At 50.6% G+C, this 27,367-nt stretch overlaps 1 protein-coding gene and 1 long non-coding RNA gene across 13 annotated transcripts in view; one reads left to right on the top strand and one right to left on the bottom strand.

Moving 5' to 3' along the window:
• The window catches only part of PACC1 (proton activated chloride channel 1), a 161,125-nt gene that overhangs the window by 44,451 nt on the left and 89,307 nt on the right, over positions 1–27,367 (top strand). The gene's annotated exons all lie outside the window — the stretch shown is intronic.
• On the bottom strand, positions 14,475–27,297 carry LOC127483534 (uncharacterized). The gene is made up of 4 exons (XR_007909905.2): positions 27,184–27,297; positions 23,929–24,002; positions 20,010–20,289; positions 14,475–14,628 (listed from the first exon to the last, which is right to left on the bottom strand). It is a non-coding gene; the product is annotated as an uncharacterized lncRNA (long non-coding RNA).

Below are 27,367 nucleotides of genomic sequence, written 5' to 3'. Positions count from 1 at the left end.
TATATTGCCATTAACCTTTGAAACATTGCCCTGAGATCACCCCTTAAATAAGACAGTGTAGCTTACTGAAAGATGACAGCCAACAGATGAGAACCAGGGTCCCCATTCAACAACCAGATATGAACAAAGCTTAAATTTTATAGCCCAGCCAGCTGTTCACTGAATGCAGCTGCATGAATGAGCCCATGCAAAACCAGCTGTGGACCACCAGAACCAGGAGAAATAATAAGTTATGTTGTTTTTAGCCACTCAGTTTTAGGATGGTTTATTTTTCAATAGTGGATAACTGATACATCCTCCCAAGTCCCACCTCGCTCAGAAAGAAATACCAGGAATAGAACTCCAAAGCCATTGGACCAAAATGACAGAACAAATAAGAAAGAAAACTAGTGTAGAGGGAAGACTTCCAGAAACTTTTGCAGGTGGGTAGGGGAGCAGTCTCAGAGTAGAGCTGAGGAAGTCACAATCCACATGCATCCAGGAGTGGGCGGTGATGAGAAGTGAATCGAGGATTCAGTGCAAGGGCTTGGTACTTAAAGGCGCCAGGAACCACTGCAGGCACGGATGAGGCCCAGGGCTAAGAATCAGGAGCCTACATCCTCTCTTTTTCAGTGGAAGAGGCCAAAAGTTTACTACCTAGAGATGCTGAACTGGAGAGACCCTAAACTCCAGGATACTAGTCACATGGAGAGGATGACAGTGAGGTAGGAGTTTGGAAACTTGGAAATCAATTAAAACCATAAACAAGTTAAGCCCCCTTAGATTCCCTGCCTGCTCTCAGAACACCAGCAGCTAGAATCATTGCCTTTCCAGACAGGAAATGGGAAAATTCTTCTCTGTAGGCTGAGCTTCTTCCTCACCTCCATCCTGCACTCCTAGGAAAAAACATCCACAAAATGTTGTTTGAGGAATCTCGGTAAAACAGCTTTCTAGCCATCTGATCACCCTGGTATGATGCTGCATTGGTCTTAAAGATGAAGGATGATCAGACACTTAAAAAGAAAGGGAGATCAAAACAAACAGAAAAAAAGCAGACTCAGAGGAAACACGCTATACAGCAAGGGGAAAAAGAACATACAAATTAGTAACCTTGGGAAAATATGACACAAAAAATAGAATTCCACGAAAAAGGAGCAATCCTAGAAGAAAGCTCTCTAAAACTTATAATAACTGAAGTAGGGCCGGCGCCGTGGCTCACTAGGCTAATCATCCGCTTTGCGACGCCGGCACACTGGGTTCTAGTCCCAGTCAGGGTGCCGGATTCTGTCCCGGTTGCCCCTCTTCCAGACCAGCTCTCTGCTGTGGCCAGGGAGTGCAGTGGAGGATGGCCCAAGTGCTTGGGCCCTGCACCCCATGGGAGACCAGGATAAGTACCTGGCTCCTGCCATCGGATCAGCGCGGTGCGCCGGCCGCAGCACGCTGGCTGCGGCAGCCATTGGAGGGTGAACCAATGGCAAAGGAAGACCTTTCTCTCTGTCTCTCTCTCTCACTGTCCACTCTGCCTGTCAATAATAATAATAATAATAACTGAAGTAAAGAATTTCTGTAGGGGCTGGCACTGTGGCACAGTGGGTTAACGCCCTGGCCTGAAATGCCAGCATCCCACATGGGCGCTGATTCTAGTCCCTGGCTGCTCCACTTCCAAACCAGCTCTCTGCTATGGCCTGGTATAGCAGTGGAAGATGGCCCAAGTGCTTTGGCCCCTGCACCCCTATGGGAGACCCGGAGGAAGCTCCTGGCTCTTGGCTTTGGATCGGTGCAGTTCCAGCCGTTGCGGCCAACTGGGGAGAGAACCATCGAATGGAAGACCTCTCTCTCTCTCTCTGCCTCTCCTCTCTCTGTGTAACTCTGACTCTCAAATGAAAAATAAATAAATCTTAAAAAAAAAAAATTTTGTAGAGGCTGCCCAGCACAGTGAGGTAAAAAACAAAATTCACACCTGAGCAGTACCAAATTTTAGAACCAATGGGTAAAAAGAAAATCTGGAAAGTCCTAGAAAGAAACACCTTACCAGGAGTTCAAGTCCCTGCTGCTTTACTTCCCATCTGGCTTCCTGCTAATGCATCTGGCAAGAAAGCAGAGATGACCTGAGTGCTTGTGTCCCTGCCACTGCCATGGGAAAACCCAGAGGTTCCAGGCTCCTGGCTTTAGCCTGTCCACAGGCCTAGCCGTTGCAGCCACTTGGGGAGTGAACCAGTGGATAGAAGGTCGGTCTCTCTCTCTCTTTTCTCTCTCTCCCTCTTTCTCTCTCTCCCTCTTTCTCTCTCTCCCTCTCTCCCCTCTTCTTCTCTTCCATCCTCCCTCCCTGTCACACTGCCTTTCAAATAAATAAAACATTTAAAAACAGTAATAATTAATCAAACATTAATTTTTTATGCAGAAATAGTGTGGGCTGTATAGGCAGATTGCCTGGGTTCAAGTCTCACTCTCATCCTCACTGGGGCAGGGCTTAGGTCAAGTCACTGCCCTTGCTGGGCCTCAGTTTCCTTATCTGCCTTGCAAAAATTGAGGTGGAGGATTAAACATAATTTCTGTTAAGAGGCTGGCACAGAATATGTGCTCAATAAATTATAGTCATTGTGATTTTTAAGATTTCTAAGAAATTCCACGTCAGAGAGTGAAAGGAGACTCCACTGTCCCGGGTTGGGAATGAGGCGAGAAAGCCTAGTTAAATGTCAGCCTTGCATTTGTCAGTTCTGTGGCTGCTGTTAAGCTGCAGATGTTCTGTAGGCTTCCACTCATCCCCTCAATATCTTGGTTATTAGTGATGTCATAGTCAGCCTTCAGAGGGGTGACAAGGATCTGGGGTGAGGCAGAGAGTGGCTTTTTACATAAAGGTCCAATTCATTCCCAAGAACATGCTCGAAGGGTTTCCTTCTGACACAATCAACCCACACAGCAGCCGCCTCCATGGCAGGGATCAAAGGCAGCGCCACTGTGGGGCATTTCGTGCAGAGCTGGGAGAAGGCAGCTCCAGGCCCAGCTGGGGGCTGGGGAGCATGATGGAGTTGAGCAAAAAGGTCCTGCTTCTGACCTGGGGTCCTGGGCTACTAGCAACCAAGAGCCATCTCTATGCAGGCCTCTGTGGAGGGCCTGAGGCTCAGAATGCTGACCCCCTGGCCTAAGTATATGTGCACAGTGACTTAAGCAAATATATTAGGGAAAATATGTGCGAGGAAAGTCTGGAGACAGAGGCACTCTAAATAATAGTAACCATAGTTCTTTCTGGATGGTGGGATTTGGGCTGATTTTACTTCTTTCTTGGTTGTATGTTTCCATTTTTGTGTAATGACTATACATGCACTTGGTAACTTAATGATAGCAATGATAACAAGGTGCCAAATTCCTGAAAGGGGAAAGGGTAAGGAAGAAGGCAAAGTTTCAGGGTCCCTAAAAGGGAGGAACCTTCAGCTGGAGAGCTTTGGTAGCTGCAGGAGGATGTTGCTCCTCAGCCAGCTGGAATTCTTAGAATTCAGAAAGACTGAGGGGGGTGGGGGGTGGCAGGGAGCAAGGCAGAATAAGAATCAGCTAATGTGCCCATAATCATGCATAAAACAAGTGCTGACTGTACTTAAACAACTTGTATAATCTTGCTGACCTCAGGAGATAGGGTCCTGAGAAGTTAAATACTTGCCCCCAGGGTCCCAGCTGGAACCTGAACCCAAGCATCCCACTGCAGGATCTGGGTTAGTAATGGCTACACTGAAATGGCAAAAGGAGCACAATTGTAATCAGAGAGAGCAAAAGAAATGCTCCAATCCCAGGAGTTATCGTTCTTTTCCAGAAGAAAAGCTGCTATTTCTGGAGGTCTCCAAAATGGCTGTTACTTTACCATCTCCCCTCATTCTGTCCCACTGCACAGGCCCCACTCCCTGGGCTGTCACTGCAAGGTTCCACCCATGGACCAAGAAGTCACCTGCCTAGCCCAGAATTTAGGCTGCATTAGTATCTACCAGCAGACTCTACAAGACGCTTTTAAATGCTTTCCCCCCTACAAAAAAAAAAAAAAAAAGGCCGGCGCCGCGGCTCACTGGGCTAATCCTCCGCCTTGCGGCACCAGCACACCGGGTTCTAGTCCCGGTCGGGGCGCCGGATTCTGTCCTGGTTGCCCCTCTTCCAGGCCAGCTCTCTGCTGTGGCCAGGGAGTGCAGTGGAGGATGGCCCAAGTACTTGGGCCCTGCACCCTATGGGAGACCAGGATAAGTACCTGGCTCCTCCCCCTCTCTCTCTCTCTCTCTCTCACTGTCCACTCTGCCTGTCAAAAAAAAAAAAAAAAAAAAAAAAAAAAAGCTTTCCCAGCCAGTAGCTAGTGAATAATCCTCACAGATGCCCTGCATGGTCGACATGGGCACTCAGTGCTTCCCATGTGTCTTGTGTGGGTTCAAGTTTCTCTTCCCCATGATGCTGTACATTCCACATGCGCCTTGTTTACCTCCTGCCTCCAGTGTCTAGGACTCTGTCCTGCGCTCCACTGACTGTTCAACACTCATGACCTGGCCCATTTTGCCAGTAAGGAAACTCAGGCTCAGAGAAATAAGGAACTTGCTCAAGATCCCTCCATGAATGAGTATTGGGGCTGGGCCTCCAGGCTGGATTCTGCCCCCATGGACCATGACTCACCTCACCCTGTTTCAAGGCGTGTGTTTCACAAGAGGGACACACCTGTGGCTCTCTGGGAGCTGTTGCAATGGTCATACTATCCCAATGGGCAGCAGTGGAACAGCAAGCCATGAAAGGTCTGACCCAGGGGCATGGGTCAGGTGTCCAAATTCTAACCCTACTCAGTAACCATGTGCTCCTGGGCAAGTTATGCTGAGCCTCAGTTTCTCATTTATAACGACCTCCAGTAGTAGTTGTGAGGATTTACTGGACTAATACTTAGAATACTCAGATCAGCAGTTGGCCCATCCCAGGTGTGTAGGAGGGTTGAAAAACAAAAAACAAAAAAGCACCAACTGGGTGAGTGACACAGGATGGAGTGTCCCTATGAGAAGACCTGCCACCTATGCACCCCCAGAGAACATGTGTGTGCACATACACGCACTGTGATGGGCCACCCTTTTCTGAGTAAATGCTACCCCCAAACTTAATGCTTAGAAAAGACCCTATTTCACCACTTGTAATTCTCAGACTGGCCTCAGCTGGGCAGTTTCTCTGTTGGTATCACCTGGGCTCCTTCACAGGGCTAGGGTCAGGGAGGAGGTCACTGGGGGGGGGGGGGGCTGGTTGGTCTAGGACAACGTTTCTCAACCTTAGCCCTATTGACATTTGGGATCAGATAATTCTGTGCCTTGGAAGAGGTTTAGTAGCATCTCTGGCTTCTGCCCACTAGGTGCTAGTGGGACAACCAAAAATATCTCCAGATGTTGCCCAAAGTTCCCAGGGCTGGGGCAAAATCATCCTGTGATTGAGACCAGTGGAGAATTAGGGGAGCTGAGCAGGTGCGATTTGTCTTTGTATCCCATGGGCTTGTCTCTCAGTAGGCTAGCCCAGACTTCTTCCCATGGGAGCAGAAGGGGTTCCAGCAGCAGAGGGAGCAAGCACCAGTGCACAGGTGTCTTTCACACTTCCTGTCGCATCACATTTACTGGTATCCAGTTGTCTACAGCAAATGGTCAAACAGAGCGCCAGTGTGGACAGGGACCACACAAGGGTGTGGAAACACAAAGGCATACTGATGGGGACTCAAGATGAGGACAGTCTGCCACAGTAATTCACGACCCACCATGATGCCATTTAGTGTTGCCGGTGTGCACCTGGCACTGGGGAGAGCCATGTGACAAGGTATTCTCCTCTCTGTGACCTCATCTGCCCAATAAGGGTGTGTTCTGAGGGGTCCCTGGACCCATTGGCTCAGTGTTGAGAGCCTTGGACATTTTGAGAGCTGGCTGATTTCACACAGCTGTGGGTGTCACATCAGGGGAGTACTGGGGACTCTGTGTGAGAGTAACTGTCCTTGGTCCTAGCACAACCCAAGCTAGCATGGACTGTGTCCCAAGGATATTTAAAAATCTGGCATTTTAAAATACACAAAAACATCTTTCAGTTCTACAACATCTCATGGTTCTCAGAAAGCTTCTCTATGCTATGCTAGGTAAGAAATGTTCAAAACCTCCACATTGCAGAAGCTTCAACAGTCAAATCATATTTAGGTCACTGTGCAGTGCAGATGTTTCTGGCCACAGGTCAAAGCCCTGTCATTCAGGTGCCCAGCTGAGGAGAGCTCATGCATCTGTATGGTGACAGGGGAGAGGCAAGGAACTACATAGGAGGCTGTGTTGGAGTGCCAGGCCTAGAGCGGCCACCTCCCTTGCACCACACCAAGGGCCAGAACTCAAGGGACATGGGGAGTAGGGCTGGAAAAGTGCCTGTGAGCCCAGGGAAGGAAAAGAAACAGGGTCAGTGAGCCCAAGAGAAGTTTCTGCCATGAAAACGCCCTCCCTTATCAGGTCTCCACAAGATCCCTGCAAGTAAAGGATGTTCCCACATGCTCCTAGCTGGGGACTTTTATTTATTTGAAGGACACAAAGAGATTTTCCATATACACATTTGCTCCCCAAATCCCTGCAATAGCCAGGGCTAGGCCACACCAAAGCCAGGAGTGGGAACTTAATGTAGGTCTCCCATGGGGTTGGCAGTGACCCAAATACTTGCGCCATCAGCTGCTGCCTGCCAGGGTGCGCATCAGCAGGCCACACCACTTCCAACCCACCTTCCTCCCAAGCTTTGGAGGCAAGCCCCAGACCTGCTGCTTGTGGTTACTGCCATGCGTCTGAGTGAGTGACTTCAAGTCTGTTTATCTGTAACATGAGGATAATGATTATCCTAAAGCCTCGTAGTGGAAATTGTGGGAGCCCAGAATCCCAGTAAAATACCCTTTGTAGACTGAAAAGCACCCTACAGTGTCCCTGTCTCCACCACTGCCCATCTGGTAAGGCCACTGCTGTCTGTGAGCTCAGGCCTGTGATCCTGGCCCTGCCAGGGGGCCTCCCCCGGCCAGCAAGAGTGCCACCTCCCATACATGACTGATTCCTGAGTTTCCCCTTCGAGGAATGTTGTCTTCATGCCCCTGTCCAATCTGTTTCCTCTTCCTCATGCCGCCCCTCCCGTTTTCACATGCATGTTCCCTCCCTCTGCCTCCTAGCACAGCGGGCTGCCAGATTGTTCATGAAGCAACCATTGCCCCTTCTGAATTCCTGTAATTCTCACTTGGTAACACAGCCCTGTTTCATAACTTTTTTCATACTGCAAGATCAACGAGAGTGTGTCTGCCTGGGTGCTGAGGAGGGGAAATCCAGTGTGGGCTAAGCCCCCGAGGGGCTCTCTGACTGCCCAGGTGACAGGCACAAGTGCATGCACAGCCAGAGACTGTGCAACAGGGAAAGGCCTTTAGAACGTGCTCATGAGGAAAAGCAGCAGCTCCGGGTGCTGCAGGAAGCTGGGCAGACTTCCCAGGGAGATCAAGGGGGCTGGGCCTTGAAAGGTGTCTTGAACCCCAGCAGGTGGAGAGGCTGCGAAGGTCCCCACAGGAGGCAGCAGGGGCAGGAGGGTGGGTGAGTATCTCCCTTCAGGGCAGGATTCCTCCGGCTCAACTTTGCCTCCCTGTACCCACGTCCAGTCTCAGGACCCTGCCTGTCCCAGCTCATGGTGAGTCATGGGGCCACTGAGCAGCAGGGCATCGGGCCAGGGGTCTTCCCTGTGCAGACCCTCCCCACTGTCTCCCTGGGCCGTGCCCATGGTGCATCCTCAGACGAGTGGTGGGCAGCCCTCTGAAGGACTCCTGGGCCCGATCTCAACTCTCTCAGAGCCCTGTCTGGCGAGACTCTCCTCTGAGACTCAGTGTCCTCACTTGAGGAAGGCACATGGGAGCCTGGTGGCAAGGGGCTGATGCCTGCATACAAAGCTCCAGCTTTCTGAGTGACTGGAGGGTGCAAATTAATCTCTCTAAGCTTTCATCTCCTTGTTCGTAAATGAACAATCTTGCAAAACCCAATGAGAACCCTGCACGTAGGGTTTTATTTCACAAAATATGGGAGTCTTGTTTTGATGAAGATGAAGAGGAGATGAGGATTCGGATCCAGTTGTGCCATGTGTGAATTCACTTACTGTGTGGCTTTACAGTAGGAGTCGTTGGGAGACAATGTGTGCAGTGAATGAATGAGTAAGGTGATAGAGCAAGAGCTGGGCTCACTGAGGAATGATTGGCGGTTCCAGCTGGGAGCCAGTCAGGGTGAGGCCCCGCAGGGCAGAGCCCACACTCCCTGAGGCCCAGAGTCTTGCAGGGCTGACCCCTAGCTGCCTCCAGGGCAAGGTTCTGCTGTGCCCAGGTAGAGAGGACTTGCACATAATCTCTGGGGGGAAGGGGGACAAAACAGTGTTTCTCAAATTCTCAAGGGAACAGAGATGTAGTTAGAGGCTACCCTAATGTGTTTTGTTGAAAGCACTCAGGACCATGTGCCTGTAATAACCCAAGCAGTCATTCCCCTTTTGGATTCTATCACAAGGGGAAATTGAAGCTTCTCATTGCCACCAGTGAAAAGCAGTGTTGGAATAAAGCCAGCTCTGCCTTTGCAGCCCTGGCGACTCCTACCCCCAGTCCCCAGGCCTTGGCCCTCTCCCTTCCTCAAGTGGAACCTGCAGAGGACTGCTGGGGCAGAGCTGCCAGCGTCCCCACTCCCCACACCCCTCGCCGTGACCATAACTCCAGACCTTCTGCAGGTGCCACCATACTAGGGGGCCGTGGAAGAAGGATCTGGGAAAGGATTAGTGCTGGGGTCTGGGCACAGCTACATTCTGCATTTTAGGTGTCAGTGGAAGGGGACCCTGGAGGGCCCCCCACCTTGAATAGATGAAGAGCAGAAGCCCAGAGATGGACCATCCATGCCTCCCTAGGTGATTCTCCCTCCCCCCTCCTTGCTGGTTCCTTCTCACCTGTCCTCTGAATGTCCGTGTGTCCCAGAGCTCAGTGCTGGCCCCCACCCTCTTCCACACCATCTCTGAGATCTCACTGGGGCCTGTGGCTTCATGTACCATGAATATTGTAAGCAGATGACTCTCTCCTGCAGCCCGCATCATCCACCCAACTGTCCACTGAGCTCCTCCATGGGGATGTCTAAGAGGCATCTCCTTCCTCACTGTCCAACACTGACTTCCTGACCTCTCCTCCCTGCACAGTCTTCTCCATTGGAGTTCATGATGTTTCCATCATTGCTCTGGCCATATTTGGCTTTTGTTTCTCTCACATCCACACTCAGCCATCAGCAAACCCTTTGGCCTACACACAGATCCTGACCACCTCTCCCCATCTCCCCCACCATCCTGCTCTCAGCCACTCTCATTCCTTCTCAGGTTTGTAGGTCTCCTTAACAGTCTCCCTGCTTCCATTCTTGTGCCTCTGCAGTCCGTTATGATCTAACTCAGCAGCCAGGCTACTCTGGATGAGTTGAGGTCCCTCCTCAGCTCAAAACCCTGCAGTGGCGCCCAACCCGTTTGCTGTAAGAAGCAGTAAATATCATGGCAGCAGCCCATGAGACCTCTCTCTCAGGTGGCACATTCTCCCTGCCAACTCGACTGGACTCTACACAGTAGCCTCAGGTACACCAGGTATGTCCCTTGGCATTTGCATCTCTTCTGCTTGGGACACATCGCCCAGGTGTTTTTGTGGTACTGCTTCATTCTGTGTCTTTATTCAAATACCTCCTTTTCAGTGAGTTCTTCCCTAACCCCCTAAGACCCAGTTCCCCATCCCCTTCTCATGCTGTATTTTTCTCCATGGCACAAATCACAATCAGACATACTCCATGCTTGAATTTATTTTGTTTATTGTTTGTCTTCTCTGATGGAAATGTTTAAGTTCCCTAAGAGCTGAGATTTTTATCTGACACATAGCACGTGCTCAATAAATATTTGTCGAGTGGATGAATGGACAGGAATCAATGGAGCTGGTGTGTCTGTGTTGACTTTTCCCATGAGCATGATTGCTCTTAGCACACCAAGCCAGGTGCCAGTGAATAGCAGAGCAAGAAAACACTTAGATCATCGAGTTCAGTTGCTCCTTCGGCTGAGGGACACTGAGGCCCGACAAGGGGAAGGACTCAGACGTGGGGCTGGGATCCTACCCCTAGCCCCCCAGACAGGGCCTGTCCTCTGTTCCCTGCCACCTATGGCCAGAGGTCACTGCCCTCTGACAGTAATGTCACAGCTCCTGAGCTGTAAGTATTAGAATAAGGAACCTACAGAAAATGGAGAAAAGAGGTATAAAGAGGAGATATTTTTAGCCTTGCTGGTTTCTAAGTATGCACATCTATAGAAAGCCCTATAGGCATGACTGTATACTGGTATTAAATCAGGAAGCGAGTGGGGTGAATGCTGGGCCAGCTTTTCTGAGGGTGGCTGGGCAAGCCTGTTGTAACACAGGAGGTTTCGAGCCACAGTGGCTGATTCCAAGGAAACAGGCCCGGCAAAGCTATCTGGAGGCCGCAGACTCACAACAGGGGTTCAATATAGACTCTCAGGAGTTAGACTCTCCTTTTTTCTCCTCAATCAGCTAGAAGCACCACCTAGCCCAGTAACCAAAGATTTATGTTCAAAATCTCCCTGGTGCTGGATTATTCTTTCTTTGGGGATGGGGGAATTCCAAAGGTGGAGCCTGAGCAGAAACGTGAAGCCTTTGCATCCCCAGTTGACCACAGAAGACTCTCTGGGCTCTGGTGCCTTTGGCCATCAGGAGTTTCCTCAGACCTCAGACCAGGCCTAGAAGAAAACCTGGGTGAGCACGGGCTACTTCTGTGGAGCAGGCCATTGGTCCTCACACGGGTCACCTCATTTCATACTCTTCTTTTAGGGATGCACTTTGATTGTAGCCCCATTTTACAGTTGGGAGAAACTGAGGCAAAGTGTGGATCTCACAGCTTAAGTGGCAGGCCCAAGCAGTCTAGCACCATAGCCCTTGCCCTTCTGTTGACTGGAGGACAGGAAATCTGGTTCAAAGTCCAAACAACATACTGCCTTCATTGCCTCAACAAATAGCTACTGAATATCTACTAGGGATAAAGCCTTTCTGGGGCTCCAAGATTCATGGCTGGATCCAGGGTTAGACGCTACAAATCTTTGGATGGACATTAAGTGATGAATCTGGAGCGAGCCCATTGGTTGCTTATGGGATGTGAATGAGGGCAGGTCCTGTTCTTCTCATCTGGGGCAACCTAAGGGAGTAGCCTGACCCATGCTGGAGAAATGGGCCCCAAGGCTTCCTCCGCAGAGCAGCAGGAGCTGTCACTGAGACTGGGGAGCACAGGAAACAAACAAAAACAAATGAGATAATTTACAGTGGTCACAAAAGCTCTAAATAAATAAAACAAAGCAGTGGAACTGTTATGGTTGAACTGTATTTCCCCCAAACTCGTATGTTAGAGTCCTAACCCCTAGTGCCTCAGCATGTGACCTTGCTTGAAGATAGGGTCTTTGCAGGGGTCATCGAGTTAGAATGCAGTCATTAGGGTGGGTCTAATTCAACATGACTGGTGTCCATATAAAAGGGAAATTCAGAGATGAACACGCAGGGGAAAAAGCCACGTAAAAATGAATACAGAGACCTCAGTGATGCATCTATAAGCTAGGGAACCCCAAAGATTGCCCGCAACCACCAAAAACTTGGAGAGGGGCAAGAACAGACTTCCTCCAACTGTCCAGGGGAACCAGCCTTCAACATCTTCACCTGGACTTCCAGCCTCCAGTTCTGTCGTTGTTAAGCCACATGGTTGGTGGTCCTTCCTTACAGCAGTCCTCACAGACCAACACCAAAGAATGTCAGGTGAAGAGCAGGATCACTTTAGCTGGCAGGTCAGGTAAGATTTCTCTGACGAGGCTGAATCCTCCATGCTGAGAAGATGCCCGTGTGAAGAGCTGTGGAAGAGGCACAGTAGAGAGAAGGAAACAAAGTTGGCCTCTCTGTGGGAGGGGTGGAAGTAGCAGATGGGTTCCAAGGACAGGCAGGTCTCGGGAGGCAGGGGCCAGGGCAGGTAGGGACTCTGATGGGACCTGCTGAGAAACCACCAGAGGGTTTGGGCACAGAAAGTGATATAAGAGCAGACTTTCCTGTCCTCTTTGAAATCTCCCTCTGGGGCAGACATTTGGCACAGCCATTAGAATACTGGTTGGGATGCCCACATCCCAAATCAGAGAGCCTGGGTTGTGTCCTGATGCCATCTTCCTGCTCATGTGCACCCTGGGAGGTGTTGTGGGACATTTAGCGAGTAAACCAGTGGATGGGAGTTCTCTCTCTCTCTCTGTGCCTCTCCACCTCTCCAATAAATAAATGATTTTTTAAAAGTTAAATAAGCAAAATAAATCTTAAAAAAAAAAGAAAGTTCCCAAATACATAAGTAAAAGGTTCCTGTATGGAATGAACAGTTAGTAAGGTGAGGCTCGCATTCAGGTGAGAAATGATGGCAGTCCTGATGAGGTTTATAGTCAGAGTGGGAAGAAGTGGTCTGGTTGGTGATAAACTCTGACAGTAGAGCCCCAACAGGACTTGCTAGTGGGCCTACTGTGGAATGAGGCAAATGGGGAGGTGTCGGCTGTGACCCCTAGGACTTGGGTCTGAGCAACTGAATGAACCAAAGGTGCTTTTTACAGCAGGCTAGGAAATTCTATGAAGCAAAAGAGAAGATGAGCTTCCATTCAAATAAGACGAGATCAAAACAAAGAACAGAGAGCACAGTCCCTGATCTGGAATTCGGAGACAGGAGACAGACCTGTGAACAGATCATGGCAGCACAGCGTGTGGAGGAGCTGTGGGAGTGACTCTGGGGAAGTTGGACAAAAGAGGAAAGATTTGTTTCTCAGAAATAATTTCCGATTACATAAATGTTGCAAAACAGTACAAAGAGTTCCCAAATACCTTCACCCACTTTCCCTAAATGTTAAGATCTTACATATTTACAGTGCTGTTATCAAAACCAGGAAATTAACAACAACTACAGATTTCATTAATATTTCTTTTTCTTTAAAAGATTTTCTTTTATTTATTTGAGAGGTAGAGTTACAGACAGAGAGAGATAGAGAGACAGAAGTCTTCCATCCACTGGTTCACTCCCCTAATGGCAGCAACAGCCAGAGTAAGGCCGAACCAAAGCCAGGAGCCAGGAGCTTCTTCTGGGTCTCCCATGTGGGTTCAGGGGCCCAAGCACATAGGCCATCTTCCAGTGTGTTCCCAGGCCACAAGCAGAGAGCTGGATTGGAAGAGGAGCAGCCAGGACAGGAACTGGATTCCATATGGGATGCCGGTGCTGCAGGCAGAGGCTTAACCTACTGTACCACAGCACCAGCCTCTTCATTCATATTTCATAGGTTGCCCCACTAGTGTTCATGATCTGGTCTAGGAGCCCACCCTGGACCATCACACAGCATCACACAGTGCATTTAGTTGACGATTTGGCTGGGGTTCCCGTAGTCTGTGAATTTTTAAGAAACGTTCTTCATTTTATTTGAAAGGCAGAGAAAGAAAGCACTTCTATCTTTGGTTCACTCCCCCAAATGCCCACAATTGCCCAGGCTGGGCCAGGTCAAAGCCAGGAGTCCAGGTCTCAGTTTTGTCTCCAACATGAGTGGCAGGCGACATCACCTGCTGCCTCCTAGGGTGAGCACTGGCGGGAACCTAGAATCCGAAGCAGAGCCAGGACATGAACCCAGATACTCTGATTCGGGATGCAGCTGTCCGCAGCAGCAGCTTAACCACTGTGCCAAACATCCATCTGGGGGCTTGGCTTTTTTGATAAGAACATCACAGAGGTTTATGTTGGGCCTTTTTCAGTGCATCCGATCAAGTGATACCAGATATCATTTTGTATTACTTGTGTTAACTCTGATCCCAGAGTGAAAGTGGTGTCTGACAAGTTGTTCCACTACAAAGTTGCTCTTTTCCCTTTTTTTAATTATTATTATTATTTTTTTTTTGACAGGCAGAGTGGACAGTGAGCGAGAGAGACAGAGAGAAAGGTCTTCCTTTTCCATTGGTTCACCCCCCAATGGCTGCTGCGGCTGGCGCACTGTGCTGATCTGAAGCCACGAGCCAGGTGCTTCTCCTGGTCTCCCATGCGGGTGCAGGGCCCAAGCACTTGGGCCATCCTCCACTGCCCTCCCGGGCCACAGCAGAGAGCTGGACTGGAAGAGGAGCGACCGGGACAGAATCCGGGGCACCGACCAGGACTAGAACCTGGGGTGTTGGGAAAATATCCAGCGCTATTTTCCCTTTTGTAATTCATAAAGATCTTGTGGGGGAGACACCTTGAGATTATAGAAATACCTGTTTCTCTTCATCCATTCATCATGAGTGTCCATCTCTATTGATGATCCTGGCTTAAACATTGTTTGCCAAAGAGTGCTTTTCTCTTTGCACACTGCCTCCCAATGTTCCCGAACAGGAATCTGCTGTCAGGAAGAACCAGCCTTTCTCCCCTCGTTATTTAGTTTATTTGTTTATTCAAGTACTTACCTATGTCAGTGATCAGTGTAGACTCATTACTTCTTTTTTTAATCTCTGGTCTGCAAGTTATAATCTATTGACTCAATCTTGTTTGGCTCAAACGATCTCATTTCTGGCCATTGGGAGCTCCTTCAAGTCGGCTCCTGGGTTCAAGAGGGGAAGTTTTCTGTTTTTCTTTTTATAAAAATAAATCTTTTTTTTTTTTAGATTTATTTATTTATTTGAAAGTCAGAGTTACACACAGAGAAGGAGAAGCAGAGGGAGGGAGGGAGGGAGAGAGAGAGTTTTCTATCCACTGGTTCACTCCCCAGCTGGCCACCATGGCTGGAGCTGTGCCCATCCGAAGCCAGGAGCCAGGAGCTTCTTCCAGGTCTCTCACATAGATGCAGGGGTCCAAGGACTTGTGCCATTTTCTACTGCTTTCCCAGGCCATAATGAAGAGCTGGATCAGAAGTGGAGCAGCTGGGACTCAAACTGGCCACCTATATGGGATGCTGGCACTGCAGGTGGTGGCTTTACCCGCTATGTCACAGCACAAGCCCCAAGAGGGGAAGTTTTGATCTGGGTCATGGCTAAGGCCTAGGGACTTATCTGGGAGCAGGGAGAGGACACAGGCTAAGGAAACCCGGAGGGCAGGCTTTGGGCTGTCCATCCAGCACTGTCTGAGGACATGGACTGGCCTTTGGGCTGCTGGGCCACACTGTGAGGGCCAGGAGGATACAGCACACCTTGGTCAGGTGACGAGCACCACTCCCACTTGTGGCCTGCCCTCAACAGGGCTTCCTCAGGGAGCAGCCCTCTGGGGCAGCAACTGCTGATTTCCAGCACTCGGGCTGTTAATGTGTCTGCCTGGATTTGCTCCAGAGGAGCCTGCTGTGCTCCGGCTCCTCCAGCCTCGTCCTGCTTGCCATTTCTCTGCCAGATGGGCTGTCGTCCAGGGCTGCGGTGTCCCCGCTGCTCCACCTGTGCCTGTTCCTTCCCTGTCTGAAGAGCTTGTACCTGCAGGGAAAGGCAGTGAGGCTTGTGGAGTTACAGAGTGGCAGAACCACGCATCCTGAAGAGGTCTGAGCAATCTGCTGTTATGATTTGTCTGGGCTCACTTTTTCTAGCCAGGGCTGCCGTGAAGTCTTAAGTGGATGTCCAAGAGGTCTGATCTCAGTCCCACTGAAGCGATGGAGCTGGGCTCCTTGTCCTCCTCGCCTGTCCATATCCCAGTCACTCTGCTCTTTGTTTATCAGCTGCTGCTGAGGCCACAGCCTGGGTGTGGTTGTCCATTCCCCCTAGCTCTCCCAGCAGGCATTTCCCTTGTTCTTCAGGCCCCTTTCTTGGGCAGTGCTGACCCCTCACCCCACAGGGATGGTGGCAAGTCCTGGTTCATATTGCAGCCTCTCCTAGAGGCCCAGGACCTCACCCAGGCCAGAGATAAAGGGGCTAGAACCTGGCAACTCTTTCTTCTTCTCCTTCCTCCTCCTTCAGTCCAGAATGGAAAAGGGATCCCATTTCCCCCCTCTTTTTAAATTTCAAATTGAGCTTAAGGTAGGTTGAGCATTCACATGATTAAAAATTGAGAAAAGGGGGCCGGTATTATGGCACCATGGGTTATGTTGCTGTTTGTGATGCCAGTATCCCCTATCAGAGAGCCAGTGGGAGTCCCAGCTAGTCTGCTTCAGATCCAACTCCCTGCTAATATGCCTGAGAAGCAACAGAAGTACTTAGACCCTTGCCCCACTTGTTAGAGACCTGGACAGAGTTCCTGGCTCCTGGCTTCAGCCTGGCCAAGACTGGCTGTCGCAGCCATTTGGGGAGTGAACCAGCAGATGGAAGATCCTTCTTTTTTCCACTCCTTTTCTTTCTTTCTCTTTCTTTCTTTCTTTCTTTCTTTCTTTCTTTCTTTCTTTCTTTCTTTCTTTCTTTCTTTCTTTCTCTCTCTCTCTCTCTCTCTCTCTCTGTCTCTCTCTCTGTCTCTCTCTCTGTCTCTGTCTTTCAAATAAAAAATCCTTAAGGAAAATTCAAAAAAGTCTTCCGTGGCCCACGTCCTTTGGATGCGCCCTCCCCAGAGGCCATTGCCTGGTGGGGCTCCTAGGGCTTTCCAGCATTCCAGCTGCGCAGGGGTCAGCACTGTTAGCTGTGAAGGACCAGCTAGTGAAGATATTTGACCAGGCTCCCTCTCACCACTGTGGGCACTGCCATTGTGGTGGGAAAGCAGCTGAGGATGGCACAGGAATGAATGAGCAGGGCTGTGCTCCAATGGAATTTTGAATTTTATGTCATTGTCATGTATCCTAAAATATTGTTCCTCATCTTTCCCCAAGTGTTTAAACATGTAAACGCATGCTTAGCTCGTGAGTTGTACAAGAGGATAGCATTTCGATGAGTAGAGTGAGTTCTTAGGCTGCTTCCAGTCTTTTGCTGCCGTGAGTAATACTGCAGTATTGTATACATTTTATAAACTTGCCCACTCATCGTGTCACATGCAGACATGTATCTGTGGAACACATTATGGAATGAGTTTTATTGAATCTGAACCTCTTCTCTCACAGACTGTTTACTTCCTTTGTCATATCTTTAAAATCTTCACTTACTCTCTTGGTTCCCAACCATTGACATCAAATGTACCAGAGCATCACAAAAGTACTGGCTGCCTTGCCAGGCATTGAGCAGCAGCCCAGTAGCTCAGCAGGACTGTGCTGGGCTCCATGCAATAGCTATCCTAAGAAACAGGTTTCTCCCACCCTTACACAACGTAAACCCTGAAGCCTGGTGGACTAGGGCTTGAACACAGCTCCCAACCAGGCCTTCGGTTTCCTGGGCTCCTTCCTCCCATTTGTTTGGCCATTCTTGCATGGCCACTGTGGCTCCAGCTATCACATTCTCATTCCAGATAAGAGGCAAAAGAGGCTAAGGAGCAAAGGACATAGGTCTGTTGAGCCGGGCTCCTTTAAAGAACTTGTTCAGAAGCCCTCTTCCTAGCAACTTCCACCTTCATCTCATAAAACCTATCATCCAGGAATACCCTAACTCAAGGGGGCCTGGGAAATGTAGTTTCTTAACTCCCCAAAGCAGAACTGAGGGTCTCTTAATAAAGAAAAGGGAGGAGTAGACACCAGGCAGAGTTGGGATCATCAGGAAGACTTCGAGGAACTGGGCATCAGTGGGATTCAGATAAGAACTTAGCACTTGCCACACCCTTTGTTCATGCTGTACAGGTCAGGTAGGGGAGGTTTCTTATGTTAAACTCACACATGCAGAAGTTCCAGTTTCCATTTTCGAGAGAAGGAAAATGAAACCTAGAACCACTGGACAGCTCACCAGCTGAGAAAGGGCAACTCCCAGAGCCATCAGGTTTTCTTCCCACTGCCAGCATCGCCTCCCCATTGCGAGGTGTGCGATGTGTGCAGAGAGGAAGGAGGAAAAAAAGCTGAGACAAGGGGGAAGCCCTCTGCCTGTTTCCAGAACACAGCCCAGTGGGAGCTCGAAGCCTCAGAATGAGAAGGGAAAGGAGAAATCTAATTGCTCAAAGTGAGAATTTTTGAACACAGAGACATCTTACTATGAGTTAATTCCCCCAAAGGACTGCATCTATATTACACCTAAAAAAAAAAAAAAAAAAAAAAAAAAAACCACCAGCTTGACATAGATGTCAAAAATCAAAGGGAAAACTGAAGGAAACGTTTGAGGGAGGTTGAGACCCTTTTGTTGCAGAGCTCAGAGGCAGCGGCCCGCACAGGGTGGGCAGCAGACTCCAGCCTGGGAGGCTGGGGCCAGGGAGCAGCTAGCTCTCCAGCTCTGGGAAGCAGCCAGCCCTCTGGCATCTGTCAGGAGCTGGGAGGAGGCAGACGTGTGAGGCGGAGCATGGCCGCTGCTCTGAATCCTGGGAACATTCTCGCCTTGGGTGGGGTGGCCGCCCTGTAGCCTTGCTTGGGGCTACATTCTTGCCTTCCAGGGTCACCTGTGTGGCTCAACAAGTGAAAAAGAAACGTTCCCTCATCCTCCCCAACACACACACACGCACACGCACACACACAGGTCAGAGGTGCGTGTCTCTAAACCAAAGGAAAGCCTAAGAGGTAGAGCGCGCCTCCTCTGGGTAGGACCTGGGATTGCAACTAAGTGCCAGTGGCCTCCTTAGAAGCTAGGTGACCTCAGGCAGCGTACTTACCTCTTTGCCTCTCACCTTCTGCATCCATGAACTGAAATAAGTAATCCTACCTTGTACGTAGAGCTCACATAGATCATACAAGTGCTTAGAAAACATAACATGTTAATTTCCCCAATGAACTTGATGTCTGGTACATGGTGACACCATTAATCAAAATCTGGACTATGCAAATGAATAGGCTGGTGGGGGTAGCAAGGGAGGCCCTCGAGACAACCAGTTATTTGCATTTCAAAGAGAAGATGGATCCTGCCTTTGACTTAAGTTGATGCTTTGGGTGGTTGAAAATAGGAAATCAGTAGGCATCTTGGCTCAGTGGGTTAAACCTCTGCTTAGGTGTCAACATGCCATATCAGAGAGCCTGGTCCAAGTCCTGGCCGTTCTGCTTCCAATTCAGTTTGCTGCTAATGCACCCTGGGAGGCTGCAGATGATGGCTCAAGTGCTTGGGTGCCTTCCCACCCATGTGGGAGACCTGTAAGGAGTTCTTGGCGCATGGCTTCAGCCTGACCCAGCCCTGGCTGTTGTGGGCATTCAAGGAGTGAATCAGCAGGTGGAAGATCTCCCTCTCTCTCCCCCACCCCCACCATCTTTCCCTCTCCCTCCATCTCTCCCTCCCTGCCTTTCAAGTAGTTGAAAAGAAATACATTTTTTTAAACAACAACAACAAAAAAAAAGGGAGACAGGGCAAACCACATTACAACACTGTATGGGCTTAACAGTAAATGGGGTTATTAAACCCCTAGGATATGCCTCAGCATAGCTGTTAACTCTCTGACAACTATATGAGAGAATGAGTAAAAACCCCACAAACAATGGCCACCTGAAAATCTACCATCCACACAGTCTTTAATCACTTTTTAAAAAAATGCCCCTCTGAATGTTAACATTTGTAAATGCCATCTGCTCATGGCTGGCTTCTTAGAGCCCCCTGAACATGGCTTTGTCATGACCGCATCCAGCCTGCTGTCCTGATGCAAGAATGCCTCGGAGCTCATGGCTGCTTATGTCATACCGTGTGGCCCTGGGCGCCATTTTGTTTTTGCATCTACTTTTATACTTTGTCCTTGATGTCCCCTCACCATGAAGCTGTTATGTGGGAATCTCTCCTGCTTTTGTTGAGCTTTCCTTCTAGTGCTTGCACTGTATTTCTTCTAGCCTGCTCTGAGATCGGAGACCAGACATAAATGGTGCTTCTGTCTGTAATCTATTTTGGCCCAAAAGGGAATTAACGGACCTATTAAAATTTCTGAAGTGGGCCACGCATTTTTACCGGCTACTTCACTTTTCACAACCACCCTATGAGTTGGGAGTGTTTACCCCATTTTACAGATGTGTACACCGAGGCCCTGAGAATTTAAGCAGCTTACCCAAGACCACACTGCTGCTAGTGCAGGGCAGGGCTAAAATTCAGATGCACTGGAAACGTTCGTGCTGTTCCTTCCTGGCATCACCGCTCTGGTTGTGTTGTCAGTTGCATGCTGTTCCCTTGTTAGTTGTTGTTGTGTTGGACTGTGGAAGTTTTGTCTTCGTCAGTAGAACACAGTCCCCTTGATGACAGTGCCCTGCCTGTCCACTTTGCATTACCCACAGCACTGGGCCCTGTGCCAGGATTCCAGGTGGTCAACAGCTGCTTTGCAAAGAGTGAGTCTGGAAGAAGGGGGACATGAGAAAGCAGGGCTTTTGTCTGCCCCCTCCCCATCCCTTCCTGCCTCCTACAACTTGTAACGTGCTACCGGAAATAAAGCCCAAGCCCTTCCCTTGGCTTAACCCAGCAATGGCTGTAGCCCGACAAGGGCCCCTGTGGGCTAGGCGGAAGGAGTGGTAAGCAGGCTCTGGTGATAACAAGCCAGGGACACTGCAGCCCAGGAAGGGAGGGTTGGCATTGAGTCCAGGATTTTGGCTAAGGCAATTCTACAGCAGGTGACTCAGAGAAAACCCTTCCATTTAGGCTTCTCGCCTGGAAATACAGTGACTGAAGCTGCAAAGGAGCTGACGTTCCAACCAGAGCAGAAAGTAGGCCAGCATCCCAGCAGGGCCTGGTTCTGCTGAGTAATGCTTGCTCTGGGTCTTTTTTGGGAGACTAAAAAACTTGGAGGAGAAAAAACTGTCCCGTTATATGACTTATAGATTTCATCACAACAGGACAATTTCTGTTTGTGTTTTGAGCTCAGTGGGGAACCCCTCTTCTCCCCATGTGACCAGGGCACTCAGGCCAAGTCACGTGCCGGCCATGGCTTGTGAGCCAGGCATTTCTGCAGGTGACATCATCCCCTTGCTGATTGCTCAGGTGTTTCACGGCCTCCCAAGGTCAACAGGAAACTTGCATCATTTCTGATGCTTGGCTCTTAATTTGTTTGTCTCTGGTTAATAGTAAACCTGGATTGTGGTCAGGGGAAGTTGTCCAGACAACCAGTCAGCAAACATGTCCTACAGAGGCTTGGAGGGCCTGGGCCCTGAGGCTGTCTTAGGTCTTCCGGGGTGAGGGTGTCTGACCATCTTCCTTGAGTTCCAAGACATACTTCAGATCTGGAACCTCCCTGGGTCCTCCTAGAAGGCCCAGGGCTGAACGTTGCTGAGTCTTCTGCCTTTATGCATCTCTTCTCGTTTTCCCTCTTGAGAGGGCCCAGAGCTGTGTCCCATGGATTCCCTCTCCTTCCCTGGGCTTCCGTCATATATTCACCTGGAGCCCGAGCTCAGCCTTCCGCCCACACGTGGGTCCATGGGCAAAGAGTTTCGCAGGCCTGTGGAAGGCCAGGAGTCCCCCTCCCCCATTGCCTTTTGGGAGAGGAGAGCAAGCTGACAGGGTGAGCACGCTGCTCACCCACCCCTTGCATGCATCTGCACCTCCAAGGCCTTTTTTGCCTAACTGCGTCGTGTGGCTTGGGGCAAGCAGGACTGGCACAGGGCACATTCCTCCATTGTTCTAGAGCTTCTGAAATCTGGGTAAGCATCAGAACTGCCTGGAGGGCTTACAAAAGCAGATTGCTGCTCCACGATCCGCCCATTCTGTAGGTCTGGGGTGGGTCAGAGAATTTGCCTGTCTAATGAGTTCTCAGGTGATACTGATGAGCCTGGTTCAGGGGCCGCACTTTGAGAACCATTGTCCTGACCGGAACAGCTCCTAGACATAGCCCCATGAGTCCCAAAAGGAGTGAAGGGCTGTGTGGGCTGGAGCCAGCTCACAGTGGTTACTGGGTTTAGGTAGCTTAAAGCCAACCATAGGGGGAGATTTATACCCCAGAAACCGTGGTAGATGCCACAAACTAAGACCCCTGCCAACTCACACACCTCTGGCTTAGGGAAAGGCTTTCTCATCCTCTGCATTCTAAGACTTGGTGTTGACTCTTGGAAACTAGACAAGAACCATGCATCAGAATTCAGAATTATATATATATATATATTTTTTTGTATGTATGTATGTATATGGAGGGCCCTCCATATATATGTGCAATATATACTGCATATATATGTGCATATATACTGCATATATATATGTGTGTGTATATATATATATATATATATATATATATACACACACACACACACACACACACAAGGCCACGAGGCTGAGATGGCTCTAGTATTTTGGGTTCCTCAGTAATCAAATGGAAGCTGAGTATGAAGAGTAAAACAAAACAAGAGACTTAACCGGAAACTGACAGCTGGCCAGGGACTATCCACCAGATCATGCCCAAATCCTTGTGGTAGCCAATCAAGGACTGTCTGTCCTGCTTCCACAGCCAGCCTATAGAAAGCCTCTGCTCACCTGCACAGCATAGCCTCTGAACCTCTCTGGTCCACAGCTCTGCCTCCTTTGTGAATTGGTGTTTGCTCAAATAAATGCTGCTAAGTTATTTTTATCAAAGCTGCTTGTTGTTAATATCTTATCAGCAAACTGCAAATAATTGCATCTGTCTCACTGAGCCACAAGAATTAAGTGAAAAAATGCACATGGATCATTTAGCAAAGCACCCAGCGTGGAGTAAGGGCTCACAAATATGAGATTTTGTCATTAAAATCCTTGAGATTGTAGGGATCTATGCATTTCCTTCCTACAAGATGCAGGCTCAGGAGGAGCAGTAACAGTGCCACACTGTGCTGGGCACCTTTTGCCAAACATACAGCTCGGAACCTGCCACCCCATTCCTCGATGTGAGCCCTGGCCCTGGGTTTGGATGTGTGACACCCTGGCCTTGGCAGCTCACGGCTATATGCTCAGAGTCCCTCTCCCAGGAGCTGGAGCCTGGAGCCTGGAGCCTGGAGCCAGCTTCACCATCTGAAAGGTAGCAACACAAGCAGGCTCTGCAGAGAGAGGGCTGGAGCAGGTGGCAGAAGCAGGCGGAGCGGGATGGGGGTGGTGGAGAAAGCACCCTGGGGATGCCCTGCTCCAGGTCAGGGTTCTCCTAAAGATTTCCCTGCTGCCCCACCTGGGACTAAGTCCTCATGAACAGTGTCTGCTTAGCCTTAGCCCAGCCAGGCCTCTGTTAGTTATGACCTATGTGTCTCGACTTACCCAGGAATACCCCCTGCCACTCTCTAGCATCAGCTTCCTGTCTTCCATCTTCCATCTAACCCCTCAAACGGGGCTGGCTGTCTCTGGCTTCTTTCTTTCTGCAGAGAATACTGTCTCCCCGACCCCCATCCAGCTGCCAACTGCTCTTCATGCCTCCGCTCTGATGTCACATCCCTGGGTTGCTTTCTCTGGCACAGCCAGAGTGGTCCCTCATGGGCCTTGCACACCATACATCTCCCTGCTATCACATCACTTTGCCCTACTCCCGTATGGCCTCTTCCACTGCTGCACTCTGAGTCCCCTTGGGCCTGGCACCATGTGTCCATCCCCTCCTGTTCCACTGGAGCCAACATGGCAAGTGTTTGAGGAATGTTTCAACAGATGCCCTGGCCTGGGGAGCATGGGCTCCCTCAAAGTCCAGAGGCCATCACCAGTGTCCAGGATGGCCTCCAAGAAACCCGGTTTTCCAGAGGGAGGATGGAGAGAAGAAGTGGAGGAAGCCCCTGCTGTAGGTCAGCTGGAGATTACTGCGGAGTCTGTGCCGGGACATGGGACAGGGAACATTGATGGAGGAACAGGCGCAGGCTGAAGGACTCCTGAGGCCAGCAGGAAGGAAGCCAGGGGAGCTGCAGGGAATGAACGTGCAGAGTCCGCAGGGCAAGGGAGGCAGAGAAAGAGGAAAATGAACCTAGGCTTTAAGGCAAGGGCAGCGGGAACCCCCTTCCCTACCCTGTACTCAGACTGAGCATGTTCCGGGAGGCCCGTGGACTTACCTGTGGCTTGGCCACAAGATGGACACGTGTGCCCAACCTGAAGCAAATGACCTCGTGGCCTGACCTAAAAGAAGCTGTTGGGAAAAGTTATATTAAGTAAAATTCTCCATGAGTTTCCCTGCCCTAATCACCTTGCTAAAGCCACTTCCCCAGGCTAGCCCCTGCTTGGGTCCCGTGGTGTTGCACAGGGCCCTTCCCAGCTCCTCTGCAAAGCCAGCCAGAAGGAGGTATCATGAAACCACCAGGGGACTGCTGCAGCCTTGGTCACCGGTCCCCAGTTGCTGCTCAGAAGCTTATAACCTAGGGAGGGAAAGAAAGTGTCTGTGCATTTAAAAAGAAAAAAACAACAACAACCAGTGTGCAGAATAATTAAATATTAAACAGTGTGGTGCTTACTGATTGCAACAGGACTGTAATGAGGCTCAGGGAGTAAGTTCTGCGTCAGACAAGTGGGGAGACCAGAGCCCGCCTCGCAGGGTGGGAGGATTTGGATCAGTGGAGGGGAGAAGGGAGGGCTTGGAGAGGGGAATTTCGTGAATGATGTCAGAAGGTGGAGCATGCCTGTGGAATATGCGGGACACAGATTGTGTGATCAGTGCAGAAAGATGGACTGGAAAGGGGAGGGTTGCCATGTACCAGGGCGGGGGGCTGGGGAGCGGTCGGGGTCGGAGTCAGGGAGGGGGTCCATAGCAGCTATGACTCTCTGTAAGTTCAGCCTCGGGAATCTGGATGGTAGACATGATGGAAGGGAGAGGGGGGAGGGGTGGACATTTCCAGCAATTGCTGGGCACCAGCGGGCATGGGAGGTTGCCTTGAGAGTGGAGGGAGCCCAGTCGAGCAGAGGATGGAGCAGAGACAGGCTGCCACCTCCTGGGTTTCCTACGTGGTGAGCAGGGACCAGACCCCAGGGAGCCCCACAGGGCTCAAGCGCATGGGGAATGGCAGGTGTGAACACTTGAACACTTGAAGAAGCCACAGGGTACAAAATGCAGTAAGGAAAACAGAAATAAAAGGCTGGCTTCCGAGCCTCAGGCTTCCCCCAGGGACCCACAGTCTGGGGGCAGAAAGTGGGTGTGGGTTAGCAGCACTGTGAAAGGCAGAGTGAGGAACATGTTAATGGGAGCTGGCATCAGGGAGGGTGGGATGATGTGATGGCATGCAGGAGACTGGTCCTGCCTGAGAGGGTGGGGAGGGCACCTCCAGGGAGTTGGGGTGGCCCTGCCTGAGGAAGTGAGCGAGAGCCTGCGGGCCGAAAAGATGGGCAGACAGGACAGGTGTCATGGCTCAGCTGCTCGGGATGGCCATATCCCACATCCCAAGTCAGAGTGGGTGGGGTTGAGTCTCCCCCCTGGATTCTGATCCAGCTTCCTGCTAATGCACATCCTGGGAGGCAGTGGATGATGGCTCAAGTACCTGGGCCCCGGCCACTCATGTGGGAGATCCAAATGGAGTTCTTGACTCCTGGCTTCAGCCTGGCCCAGCCCAAGCTCAAGCTTGGGCTTGATCTCCCTCCCCCTCCCCCTCTCTCTCCTGCCCTTTCAAATTAAATACACAAATATTTTAAATAAAGAAAGAAAAGATGAGCAAGAGGGTATGTCAGGGAAGGAGAAGGTTCAGTGAGCACAATTCCAGGTGCATCGAGCTTACGACCTGCCCCCAAGCACGGCCAGCGATGCCTATGAGGCACACAGGGTGGAGAGGCTGAGTGGTCCTGGTGCACACGAGGGGCTGAGGAGACAGAGGCTGACACACGCAGGGAGGAGGAGCTCTGGAGCAAGCAAGGCTTGGAGGTGGAGCCCAGGCTGCACCAGATGCAGGGCACACAGAGGAATAGGACAGGGCAGCACTAGTAATTTGCAGGCCAGGGTGGGCAATGCCAGAGCCCCAGGGGAACCTGGAGGATAGTGAACTCCCCCAAACCTGGAGGATGGGCTGGGGCCTTGGGGGCCGTGAGTTCCCTGGCCGAGAGGCTGGGAAAGAAGACTTGGAGCCAGAGTGGGAGGCCTGCCTCTGCCTGGCTCCTCTGCAGCGAGGTGCGGCCTGACCACTGCTGAGTGTTTGGAGGGCATGGGTGGGGGGAGTCTGGCTAGGAGGCAGCGCCTGCTGTGCACCCCAGAGCCAGTATCATGGACAGGGCAGGACGGAAGGCCTGTGGGAAACATTCCTGTGCCGCTGTCAGCAGCCCACGGGCACCAGGGCCTGCGGCACTGAGGATGGAGAGCCAACAGTTTCCTGGACACTTGAGGAGTGCGTGTAAAAACACAGGGAGAAAGCGCAAATGGAACCAGGAGGCTATCTAGGAAGTCATGTGCAAGATGGCCTAGGGGGTGGCCAAGGGAAGGGAGGGGCAGGCTGGGTGAGAGCCTCGCCTTCTAATGTGCCTCAGACATCGACAATGCCTGGATGTAGAGAACAGCTTGGAATCTGGAGTGACGTCACGTTTCCGGGAAGAGGAGGCATTTGGTGTGTGGGGTGGGGTGAGATGGGGGCTGAGTGGGTGTACACCTGGTTAATCTTTGGGGAGAGAAGGACCTTGATGCCCAGATGCCTTGTCAGTGGTTCCACAAGGTATCATGTATCATGTGCACCCCATAAATGTACACAGTCATTATTAGGCAATTAAAGTAAAATTAAATAAAGAAGGGGCTCCTGAGCCCTGTGTTCTACACAGACAGTGCCCTGTAGGCATCAGAAGAGTGAGAACAAGGACTGCAGAACTGAAGCGTGTCATACAGAGAAGGCCAAGGTGGCCACACCTGTCAGAGAGTCCAGCCTCCTGGCCCCCGCTGCCACCCATGGCCCCATGCATGCAAGTAAGCAAGGTGCCACACACAGTTAGGGCTGGCTGGGGAATGAATAAATCCACCGCCTCCCCAGCCCCTCCCCAACCATTTCCCATGATTCCTGCTGTGCGCTGGACCTGAGACCTAATGGGACCTTTCCTGGTGTGTGTCCTGCTCCCCAGCAGACTAGGAGCTTTCTGGGCACAGGAACCAGTATTTCCCTTCCCTTCTCATTCCCCGAAGTGTCCAGGACAGGTTCTACATGGCCTGGGGGTAGGCACACACGGGACATTCAGGGTCTCAGACAGATGGGGTACTAGAGATCCCATTTCTGGCTAGAAATCCCACTTCTTCCCACTAGGAATTTGGATTAGACTCCAGCACTGCAGACTTGTGACTGCCCAGACTTCCTGGTTTGGATAAAATCAGTCCTTTTTGGTGGCAGCCTGTTTCCCCCGGCTGTTTTCCTGACCTGCTCCAGATAGGTGAGATGCCAGGATTCTGGGGGAAGGAGCAGGAAAAGGTTGTTTTGCTCCAGACCTGGTCAGCCCACCTGTCCCAGAGGCTCTGTGTTATCCAGTGTTTTCTAGTTCCTATGGCAACCAAGTCACAGCCAGGGTTTGTTATTGTTTCTGAGAGAAAAGGGAAGGGCCACA

This window comes from Oryctolagus cuniculus, chromosome 13 (assembly GCF_964237555.1).
Source record: "Oryctolagus cuniculus chromosome 13, mOryCun1.1, whole genome shotgun sequence".
NCBI lineage: Eukaryota > Metazoa > Chordata > Mammalia > Lagomorpha > Leporidae > Oryctolagus > Oryctolagus cuniculus.
Note: the sequence above shows the minus strand (reverse complement) of the source record. Positions and strands in the feature narration are given on the sequence as shown.